This window comes from Acanthochromis polyacanthus, chromosome 11 (assembly GCF_021347895.1).
Source record: "Acanthochromis polyacanthus isolate Apoly-LR-REF ecotype Palm Island chromosome 11, KAUST_Apoly_ChrSc, whole genome shotgun sequence".
Taxonomy (NCBI): Eukaryota; Metazoa; Chordata; class Actinopteri; family Pomacentridae; genus Acanthochromis; species Acanthochromis polyacanthus.
In genome coordinates this window covers 19806932-19819243 of record NC_067123.1, presented here as the reverse complement: position 1 = coordinate 19819243, position 12312 = coordinate 19806932, and positions in this window count along the sequence as shown.

The following is a 12312-nucleotide window of genomic DNA, read 5'->3' as shown; positions in this document are numbered from 1 at the left end:
AAAAACCTTTGGCAACAGCTGTATGCACAGTCTGATCTCAGCCTCTGTCACTCAGTTGTTGAGACGTCCTGCCTCCAGGCTGACTTATGCATGTGTTAAATCCCATGCATGCCTTAATGATGGATTTTACTGGACTCCAAGGGATATTCAGTGACTTGGAAATTTTCTTGTTTCCATCCCCTGACTAATGCTTTCCAATAACCTTTTCACAGAGTTCCTTGAAGTGTTTTTTTTTTTTTGCTTTGTGTTTTTCCTTTTTGCTTGTCTTAATGGTGTATTTATAGACAGGAGTAGTGAGTGACTGGACATTATATACAGATGTCTGTATACCACAATCATTTTAAAATCATATACTGCACTAAGACGATCTCCATTTCACTAATTATGTGACTTCCAGCACCAAATGGCTGCATGTGTATTGATTCTAGCGAGTCACTTTAAAGGGGGTGAATATTTTAGACAATCACTTATTTGTGTTTGGTATTTTATTAACTGACTTTGCTTTTTAAAGATTTGCACTCACTTTGACATGAAATGCTTTGCTTTGTTGTAAATTCTCGTCCAAGACGTTGGAGTATGAACAACAAATAGGAGAAAACTTGAATGCCTCTAATAAGCATATTAATAGCAATCATTTTCTATGGTGGGAAAGGTGCTTTTAAAGGGTACAAGTTAGGAGAAAAGTATAGAGTTTCATTCAAAGCTTTATTTCTTATTTTTTTAAATGTAATTTGTAGGGACACCACCAATGCCATCCGACAGAATGGATGGCCAAGCCAGACAGATATTGATCAGGAAAGTGAGAGAGAAAAAAGGCCACTGGTAGAGAGGTTATATTGCACTGATGTCTGCATGGATGTTGTGAAGATGTGTGCATGTCTTGTGGGATTGTAACTTGGGGTGAAAAACATGCTTCACAGAACTTAATTTGACTAAAATTACCAAAACTTTTTAAGCATCGCCGATCATATTTGACTGGTGATTTTATCCATTGCAATTTTTATGTCCACTATGACCCACTGAAATTACAGTTACTACTCTTTCTGCATTTATTTAGGTCAAGATCTGGTCCTGTTAACCTGAAATAGCAGCATAGGGGGTGTTACAAAGATGACTTCCAAGTGGTGAGACTTTCCGACAAGGCCAGTGGCAATTTTGGAGTCTATGAAGTTTGGCCGATGCATACCAGATAACCATCTCGCAAGCTTTACACAGAGCTGAATAGAGTGACAAGATGTATCTGAGTCTCATTTGAGTTTGACAAATAAAAATACCTGGAAGATTTTGATGCCGTGTGGCAGATGACACCAAGATTGATCTTTTTGGGCTGAACTTCAAGTCTATGGTGAAAGCCAAACACAGCAAACCATACCATACCCACTGTAAAGCATGGTGGTGGAAGTATTACTTCATAGAGGTGTCTCTCTACAATGCATGAGAATATTGCCAAGAACACCTAAATTCTTGAGGAAATCTGCAGGCCTTGACAATGACCCTAAACACCTTGCCAAGAAAACAATGTAGCGGCTTAGGAACAGAAAGCTGAATGACCTTGAGTGGCCAAGTCAGAGCCCTGGCTAATATTCAATTGAAAATCTTCAGATGGACATGATGACAGTACTGCGTCAATGTTCACCATGAACCTGGCAGAACTGACCAACTATTAAGTGCTCTGGTAGAGACAACCAAACAGACTGATGGCTGGAATTAAAGCAACAGTGGCTCTCTGAAGTATTAAATCTGGGGGCTGATCTGTCATTTGCTGCCTTTTTTGGTTACTTGACTTTTCTGAGACAGAAGGCGTAGCTAAAGGTGGAGAAGAGATTTTTAATCATTTTTAATTTCAACCATTGAAACAATTAAACAAAAAAAAGACTGTCAAGTGGTATAATGATTTTCTAAAGGCACTGTGTTTATGTTGCTGTAGAGAGAACTTGCTAAGTAATGGATCCACTCTGCAGCCTGTTTTTCTTTCATGTGAGAGCAAATTTAAAGTAGATCAGTCTTCTAAGTCATGCTACAGCACACCAAAGCCCATCAAATCCAAAAGTTCAAAGTGGGCTTAGACAGTGCCTATGTAGCCGTGTGACAGTTCTTAGAAGGATCAAGTGGATTATGCCATCGGTTTTAGGTAAAATGCACTTTTCATGGAATGAATGATTGATATGCCCAGCGGTTTTAGGTCTAAAAATGCACTTTCATGCAATGAATGATTGGTGATATATATATATATATATATTTACCTGATAACAAAACTGTGTCTTCTAGGTGTTCAGGTGGTAACAGTGTTTAGCTTATCAGAGTCTGAATAAAGGTCATGTGATACCATCATGTTCGGCAATAAATAAGCAATCACTCACACAGTTGAAGGTTCCATTTTAAAAATCACGAAGCAGGTATTCATTTAGGTCCTCATGCATTTTTATCTGTTTGGATAAAACAGGAGAACTGTCATGATTCCTGAGGAGAGAATTATAAGGTCTAGTAGGTTATTTTCATCACTCTCTGCATTTCTTGCCATTCTCCTCCACAGTCGTCTTCACAAGTGGTGGTGGCCGCTATCTCATCAGCGTGTCAAAAGAAAGTTAAAAAAGAAAGCACATCTTCTGAGAAAGTATGTAAGTATTCATCAATAGTTAACTTCACGTTTGTAAATCACATTGAAGATCAATAAGTAAAACTTCTAATAGTGCTGTATTACTCTCATGAATTAAATGAATGTGTCTGCACTGTACTTTTGCTAAAAAGCCTGAAATAACTCACTGCCTGTATCCGATCCTCCTCTAATGGCCTGGAGGATTTATGTTTTGTGAAGTAAGCTGAAGCTACTCATGTTATCTCACCTCATCAATAGCAAATACATTAACATATCTAGTCGCTGCAAGCACACTATTAATTTACCACGACCTGTCCCTACAGGGCAGATATGATTGTTGGAGGCAACGAGGTGTATTCTGCTTACCCCTCCCTGGGACACGGTGTCGCTGCTGGGGATCAATTGTCCATTGAGCAAGGAGGAAGAGAGGGCAGGCAGGCAGCAAGCAAGCCGGCTGGAGCGAAGCCCCTCAACCTCAGCTCGAGTGACGCTGTCACCTAAGAGGTCCCACAAGGCCCTGCAGAGACAGAGAGGGCATGGTCCGCCTGATGCTGGAGCCATGTCCTTTCACACAGAAACATGGGCCTTTGTTCCTGAAAAGGTTGAAGAGGAGCCTGGTAATAGATAGTGCAAGCTCCGGTTCATGACAGGGAAAAACCAGACTGCCACTGACAGTTAATTGTCAGTCATACATCCATGAAGTTATCATTTGGAGAAATGCAGCAGCTCTCCAAACAAGACCAATGTTTGATAGAAGAAATAGCACTTTTTTTTTTCATTCATAAGCAATATAAAAACACTCCACGGTATACAGAATACACAGGAGTTACTACTATATCCCTTTATTATTTGGACATTAGCTTATTGTGCAGGGCCTGGAGGTGTTGGGAAGCACATGGAGAGTGAGAGTGTTGGAGGCACGGGGGTTAATGTTATACTGGGAGGTTAATGTCAGTAATGGCTGAGTAATTAAAGTAATGTAAAGAGAAGAAGCAATGGGCCATTGTGGTCAAGTATAAGCCCTCCAACACTGCAGCAGAAAACAAAAGTGTGCTTAGAGTATTGAGAAACTAAGAAATCTATAGAATTCTGGATTAATTCGGTGTTTTTTTTTTAATTATTTCTACAGTGTATTGCAGTGGCTAGATGGATTTTAAAATAACATCTTGCATTACCACGCTTGCGGTTTCACTTTGAGAGTATGTGTTTGTCATCATGGCCACCTGTGGTTGTGGTAAAACCTCAATCAATCAATCAATCACGTGCCATGCCTTCAGTATAGGCAATCATTTCTCTCCATCTAATCTGATCTCTTACTTTCTGAATTGGGATTGTTGCCCTCCATGTGTAGCCAAGATGTCAGTCCGTCATCATTTTCATTCTCGTCTGCCTTGCCCTTCCTCGCTCTTCCCCATTAATTTTTCCAGTTGTGACAATATATTCCAAGTCTCTTTCCTTATGATGTGTCCAAAAAAATGTCCAATGCCGTTTTCTAATTTTGTTCAGTAGTGTATAATTGTATTTAGTAATTTAAAATGTCGTCATTGCTATCTGGCGTATAAGATAACATAGCATGCATCTGTTAAAAACCACATTCTCTACTGCAGTGATCTTGTTGGACATCTTTATTTATTATGTTCCAAAGATTCACATTCTGTACATCAGAACTAGTAGGGATGTAACAGCTGAGAGTCCTCATACAGATGTTAATTGCGTTATTATTTATTATCAGTACATTTTCATTTTCAAAATGCTTGTTCTTCCATTAGCACTCTAAATCTGATATCTGTTTCACACCTCCCATCTGATGTCATCCATTAACTGAGGTATTTGAAATGATAAATCTGCTTCAGTATTTCTTGGTCTAATTTCTATGTTACAGGTTGGATGACATTTTTCTTTGAAATATACCAATTACTCTGTTTTCCTTTTGTTTAAAGACAGACCAGGTTTTTGCTTTCTTATTAATTATGGATACTATGGTCTGCAAGTTTTCTACACTGTTCGCATCAGCGCGTGTACATCTGCATAACGTATGTTATTTGTGTTATAACCTCCAGTGGATTTCCTGTAAGCCTTGCATTTCCTCATGATGTTTTCACCCTACAAGGAGAACAGGTCAGGTGACAGCACACGCCCCTGTTCTAAGCCCTCGTTTTATTGGCTGTTCTCACCAAATTTATTGTTAATCTCACTGATGCACTTTGTTGCCAATAGATACCTTTTAGATCTACTGGAGTTGAAAAGGCAGCTTGGAGAAATTTGCCAGGTGTTCATGGGTCAATATATAATTGCAAGACTTTTTGTAACATAGTTGACAGGTATCACAGTTGACATTTTTTCTGTTTTCAGGCCTAAAATCAACATGGTCGCCTATACACACATAGCATTTTTTAGTGAAAGATTCTAAAATATATATATATACAATTGAGTGAAATTGATATTGAAAGTTATTTATAAAGATATTGTTAGTAAACCTGTTGACATGCGATAAATCCACATTGACTCACACACTATTTTATATTAAATAACTAAGGAAAGCCTTGGAGTCCTGCCAGTCTCCTTTTTCAGCAGGAAATGACATCATATGGAGCAGGTCATGTGATTTGGAATTAACACACTTCCTTGAGAGGTGTTTTATGTAATGGGTAACTTAGCTGAAGTGATTTTCTCGGACCACAAATTTGTTATTTTTCATATATAATTTGATATTTGGCAAAAAAAATTATCTGTCATGATTATCTCAATTTAATAAAAAGAACACAATCAAAACTATTTGAATATGCTGATTTTATTATTGTGTAGCTAATTAGGAAGGTGGTGTTATTAAATTCGGACAGTTATTTAGTTGACATTTTAGTGATATCCAGCCATTTTTTTATTAATAAGTGATTGTTCCATAATAAATCTATGGAATAAACATGATCATAATGAACATAAGAACATTGTTTTTTATTAATAAAAAAAATATATTCAAGACGATATCTCTCTGACTTCAAAAGTCCCTCAACTTATATATTGACTGTCAATACGTTGTGTCTGTGACGCATTTTGTCATTGTGACGCAGAATTTAGTCAACAAATTCTTACAGGTGCTTAAGATGAGGTTATAATGACGAATGGATCCACCATTCAGAGTTTTTGGGGATTATCGTGGATTGGTTTTCAGTTGACTTTAGTTTATTACAAGAAATTAATTTAAAGAAATTGACTTTAATGCAGCTGCCTCTCTGTCTGTTAGCAATTCAAGACTCAATCCATCCACCCCCACAGCTCTGTCTGACTGGCCCGCATATCATGAACAACTGCTAGTAACTGTAACAGTAGCACTGAAGGAATGCATTTTAAAGTTCTATTTTAATCAAACATAGAACAGATAAATACGTAAAAGCATTTTAATGAGTTTTGAGTTGAAGTTTGTATTTTTCTTAAATTCTGACCGCAAGATTACATTTTTTTTTACTGCAAATGTGCATCGACTCTACTAATACATATTAGTTATTAATTTCCTCGATTCTTAATAAACAGCATCTATATTGTCCCCAAATGAGCTTATACTGGCTCGAGCCTTACTACATGGCCAGAACATCAGAATGTTGATGGACATGAGCTTTTGTGTTTTTCACACCATTTTGAGCAACTTTTCATGTTTTGGAAAATGAAAACTACATTATATCAAGTTAGAAAATTATATTAATTTACTGTTTTGCATCTTGTCTAGAGGAGCTGTTACCATACAGAATTTTTTACACCTATAAATGATGCGGATGTTAAGTATAATATATCATTCTCTGTGTTGTGCTATTGATTCATATATATATATACTACCAGTCAAAAGTCGCAACACACCTTTATATTCAATGCTTTAATTTGTTTGTATTATTTTCTACATTGTAGATTAATACTGAAGATTAACACTTTTTTGTGGACAACATAATCCATATGTGTTCTTTTCATAGATTTGACGTCTTCAGTATTAATCGTACAATGTATAAAATAATTAAATTAAAAACCATTGAATGAGAAGGTTGTGTCCAAACTTGTTGACTGGAGTGTATTTCTTTATTTACTCTGCCAAGGATGCGGCGCCTGTGGAATTCTGTTACCGATCGCGTTGTTTGTCTGTCTGTCTGTCTGTCTGTTGGCAACATTACTCACAAAACGAATAGAGATTTGAATGAAACTTTCAGGGAAGATCAGAAATGTCACAAGAGCCGATTGAATAAATTTTTGCAATGATGTGGCTTATAGTTTGATCCACAGATTTCTTAAAAATTTCAGTCTTTGAAATGATACGACTGAGCAGCCTAGGCGGAGTACTGCGCTGTCTACGTGGTTTCTATTTTTCCATGTGACTTTGTCCAACAATGACTTGTGCTTCTGTTATGCTATTTTTTAGCGTTCACAAGTATCCTCTAATTGCCACTTGTGGCCACAGTGGTTTACTGTTAACTAGGCTTGCTTTAAGCTGACAGAGGCGAGTTCCTGGCTCACATTTACACAATATATTAGAGAGAAAACAAGCTTCCACTCACAAACTAATAACATGCAGTTAAAAACAGCCCTATTAAGGCTCTTAATAAGTCAGAGAGTCATGCTTTGTGATAAAAAACCATGGTTCACACTGAAAAAGGAAATATAAGGTCAAAGTTGCTGTTAAAGGAAAAATAATGGGTTACTGGTAATTCAACCCTCCGTTAGCCAAGAATAACTTCCTGGGTCCTCAACACTCAAAACCTCCCCTCTGACCTCAACAATTTAAAAAAGACCAGTACAAATTTTCCACTCGTGCTGCTGTATAAATAAAAAAAAGTGTATGTTGGAGCTGATAGCCCCTGGAGAAAAGCTACTGCATCAGCGAGTTCCTCAACCTCCTGACAGTTGCCCTCAGTCAGGGTGAAAGGTCAATGTTAGAGCAATCGCAAGCAAGAACATGTAACAGCACAGTGTGTCGGTAGAGCCCTGTGGAAGTGTGTAAATACTGGAAGAGTATGATACAAATTTCCTGAAGAAGATACCAGGTTTTACAGAAAGTGCTTCCTGCAGCTAACACGGAGCTGGGCAGATAGTTAGTACAGTGGGGTGCGTCACAAGGAACGGGAAACAAAGCTTCACAGCAAAACGTTTTGACATTGAACATCAGACAGCGCAAAATTGAGTCTTTAATCTGTTCCATCATGAGGATCACTTGGTCATATCAAATCTTTGGCTCAAGGATGCGTTATGCATGCCAGAGAGCACATCATGAATCAAAGAGGATACTTCCGCTGTGTTGATGGACGGTCAAACTCAACGTGATTTTACGGTAATAAATTCCCGATCCTTTCATCTTTTCTCATTTAGCTGTTTCACACCAAAACTGTTCTCGCCAAGTTTTTCCCTGAAAAGTCACAATTCCGTTACATGTGTTGTTCTCAGCCGCCAGCCTGCAAATGCTCACTTGAGTGCGCCTTTTGTCTTTCTCTGTTGCTCTGGAGGGGATTGAAATTCCTTCTGTTGAAATGATATTTGAAGTTGAATAAAGAGAGTCTATTCAGCAGAGCTGACAGTTCTATGGAGAGCAGAAACCGCTCGTCCAGCCTTAATTAGCCAGACGGGCCTCCTGACAGCCGCCGGAGAAGCTCACAGTTGCTTGCTGTGGGAACAAAGTGCCAAGAGGGACATGCTCCCTAATTTTATTCTCAAAGAGCTGTTTGGTTTAGTTGCTTATTCTGATATGAAGGGCAGAAAGACAAAGAACAGAATATGGAATACAACAGAGTTTTATTTGTTTGTCTTTTAGGCCTCCAAGAAGGCAGATGAAATCTTGGTAGTTCATCAGAACACAGCTGGCGAGTCAGAATGTTCTGCAGAAATATCCAAAATTCTATTTTCATCTGCCTCAGAGACCTAAAAAATGTCTTGTGAATATTTAATATGTTTGCCTTCTGTTCCTATTTTATTGAGGCCTTTATATAAGGAAGTGGGTTTTACATTTCAAATCAAAACACAGATGCCATATACACTAACATTCAAAAGTTTGGGGTCCACTACAAATGTCCTTATTTTTCAAAGAAATGCATTTTTTCAATGAGAATAACATTAAATGAATCACAAATCCGGTCTAGACATTGTTAATGTGGTAAATACTATTCTAGCTGGAAACAGCTGATTTTTAATGGAATATCTCCATAAGGTAGGTACAGAGCCCATTTCCAGCAACCATCACTCCTGTGTATACATAATGCTACATTGTGTTTAGCTAAGTGGTATTGAAAGCTAATTGTGATTAGAAAACCCTTGTTGGCAATATATGTTAACACATGAATGAAAGTTGATTTCATGGGAAAACATGAAATTGTCTGCGTGCCCTTAAACTTTTGTAGTCCAGTATCTCTTCAGTACAGTAACACAGCTGGGACCTCAGAATCTTAAATGCCACCAGAAGCCTCAGGTCACTGCATGGCAACATGTTCGGCTCCTCTGATTAACTGCAGATATGATTAACTGGGAATGTGCCACCAAAGCGAGGTCCAATTTATAGTCATGTCTTGTGTCAAAATCTCATATAAAAGGATTTTAATCACAAGTACAAATTGCTTTTAGCACGACTACTGATGTTGTACGGGGAATCCTGGTGAGATCTAAATTGGAAGGTTCCACCCGTACAACACATTGCACAGGGGGCAGAAGAGTGCGGCGTCATCAGGGGTCATAGTGAACAGGTGGGAGGCTTTGCCACAGGCTGCCTCCACATGGGGCTTTGTGTGCCTTCACTTCGTTTAGCTCACATGCTTCTTTGCTCACACATAAGTTCTGGTTAAAACGGTGCTTCTTTTATCATGGGTTATGTTGCATGTTAATGTTTTTATTGAAAAGGTTGCTGGGAAGCTCCTTAATGTCTTGTACCTTTTAGTCCCTATGATGCTATGAACCTGAGAGCAGTTCGTGTAAAGTCTATAAAAAAATCGTCTTTGTGTTGTCAGTTTTTAATGATTTTGTTCAATATGTTGGAATGGTGCAGAGAACAGAGTATCGTCTAAACCAGGGGTGTCAAACATACGGCGCACGGCCAAAACGGGGTCCGCCAGAGGGTCCAGTCGGGTCCCACTTTTGCAAAGTGTAAACATTACAGAGCAAATTGTAAATTTGTTATTTATATACTGTTCACAACTAGAAGATTTTCCAATGCAATCCAGTACTTAAAGGTTGAGAAAAACAAACAAACAAACAAACAAACAAAAAACAATCAATAGTTGTTGTTGCCACTGGAATTGGATTTTTCTTCAATTCTTTTTGTAGGTCATTTTAATTAAAAAACCACACAACATAAATATTAATTTTCTTGTCTTTCTTTATTTATTTTTTTTAAAGTTTTGTTCTCTTGTCAGCCAACTTGGAGAAATGTTCAGCACTTTTCTGATTCCAAAATGGACCATGAGAATAATTAACACATATATATGTATGTAAAAAATCTAGGTTGAGATGTGCTGACACCTCAAATGTATGTATGATTATAATGTACATGTTCTACAGTACGTTAACCTCCAAGTCTCAAGTTTCAATATATATCATATCTATCGTCTACTCAAGAAAAAATGACATTTCCACTCTCATGCGAACAGAACGCCAGATCCCCATACACCTGGCCTCAGTACCTTGCTTCCAGCATTTTCCACTTTAAAAAGATAATATCATTCCATGGAATTTCCTCCTTTGTACCTGCCACTCACTGCTGCTCCCTGTGTAATAAGCTGCCCTCATCCTGTGCTGACAAACGATGTTTCCCAGTTCCAGCCTCAGCGCATGCCAATGCTTACTGGTTAGAGAGAGTCTAGCAATTACCCTTTTCCCCAGCTCTTCCATCTTTTTTTCTGTAGTTAACAAGGGATAATGGAGCGTTTGCTCTGACAGCGATAACGAAAACCTTTGCACAAGCTTACTGTACAGATCCCCCCACTCCAAATCCTAAATTGATTTAGGTAAATTTACTTCCCTTACTTTATGCGATTACTCATGCTAAAAATATCAGCTTCATTCTGGGATCTATGCCAGTAGTTCATCCTGCTATTATATTTGACATTTGCAAATTATATCCCGTCAAAAATGGTGTCTTATTCCTGATATCAAATGACTATGTGTCTTTCTTGCATGTTACTGTACTCGTCACCTAGATTCAGCAGGGTTTTTTTTTTTTTTTTTTAGTAGATCAAAAGCTTTTCTTTGACATTGTAATTGAACCCCAAGACATGAACATGTTCATTCTTGAAAAAAAAAAAATCATGGACCTTATGAAAAAAGAGAAGGTTTCTCTGAGACCATTGTTATATGCCTTGGGTCATTCATGTTCGAGAATATATCGAGTTTCTATGATGATTTTATAGTATCGTTCTCTCTGTCAATAAGACTGGATAAAACTGACATTAGAATTCCAACCCAGTATTTAAAAGAGCACTAAACAGTGTAAATATACACCCAGACAAACTAACTAACTAACTAAAAAATTCTCCACGCGACATTAATTTGTAGTCAAAAAAATGCTTTTACTCTAAATAAGTCATGATTGACAAGCGATTGTACAGTGCCTATGAGAGACTGACTGACAGGTGTTGGTCATTGCATGTCAACTTTCTCAAGTAGCACTGAAGTCACAAACAATAATAGCGGCCTCAGAACTGATGAATATGCAAATGCAAGTCTGAATTATGATTTAAATTTAGGCCATTAAAGCATGTTTTTTTTTAAGGATTTAAATCAGATGGCATTACCTCAAAATGGTAGCTGTTGTCTGAAATTTAAATTTTCCTTCAAGGATTGGAAAGAAAAGGTAAGATAACTTAAAAGGACCTTAATGAAGAATATAATAACATTAGAGTATGGTGGAACCTGTTTTTGAAAAATGTGTTACCCCTGGACTGGAAAAAAAAAGATCCCTGCAGTCTGTGAGGCTGTATTTTAGCCAGATGCTAACATGTTGACATGCTGACAAGTGGCGGTGTTACATGATGAGTTTAGTAGGTACTAATATCTACCTCACCATTCCCAGGTGGCTGCTTACCGCCGTAGTCAGGTTCTATTCTGTTAATGGTTTCATGGCATAATATGTGTCGGCTGCGTGATTCAGAATGTGTGCAATACACCGTTTCAAAAGTTTGAGGTCACAGCGATTTCATATATACATGATGAACTCACACTTTCCATTCATGTGCTAACACAATTGCACAATTGCTTTCTAATCATCAATTAGCCTTTCAACACCATTAAACACCAATGTAGCATTAGACACAGGAGTGATGGTGCTGGAAATGTTCTCTGTTACCTCTATGTAAGATATTCCATTAGAATTCAGCCGTTTCCAGATAGAATAGTCATTTTAAGTTTCCAACATTAACAATGTCTAGGACTGTATTTCTGATTCATTTAATGCTATCTTCATTGAAAAAAAAGTATTTTCTTTGAAAAAAAGACATTTCTAAGTGACCCAAACTTTTGATTTGGTAATTTAGTTGTGTGGAGGCCGAGTTGGTCCACCAGCGAATCAGTGTGTGCATGTGATTGCTGTAAGTGGCTCTTGTTGTTCAGGAGTTTGCAGAGGTGAGACCCTTTCCTGTATCTTGTTTCTGGACTGTGATGTTCTTTATGTAAGCAGGACGAAGGCTGTAATTTTGGTTTCTTTGCCTTTGTTAGATTATATTTGCAGTTTAGTTTATTTTGTTTGCCTCTTCCCACCTGAACTC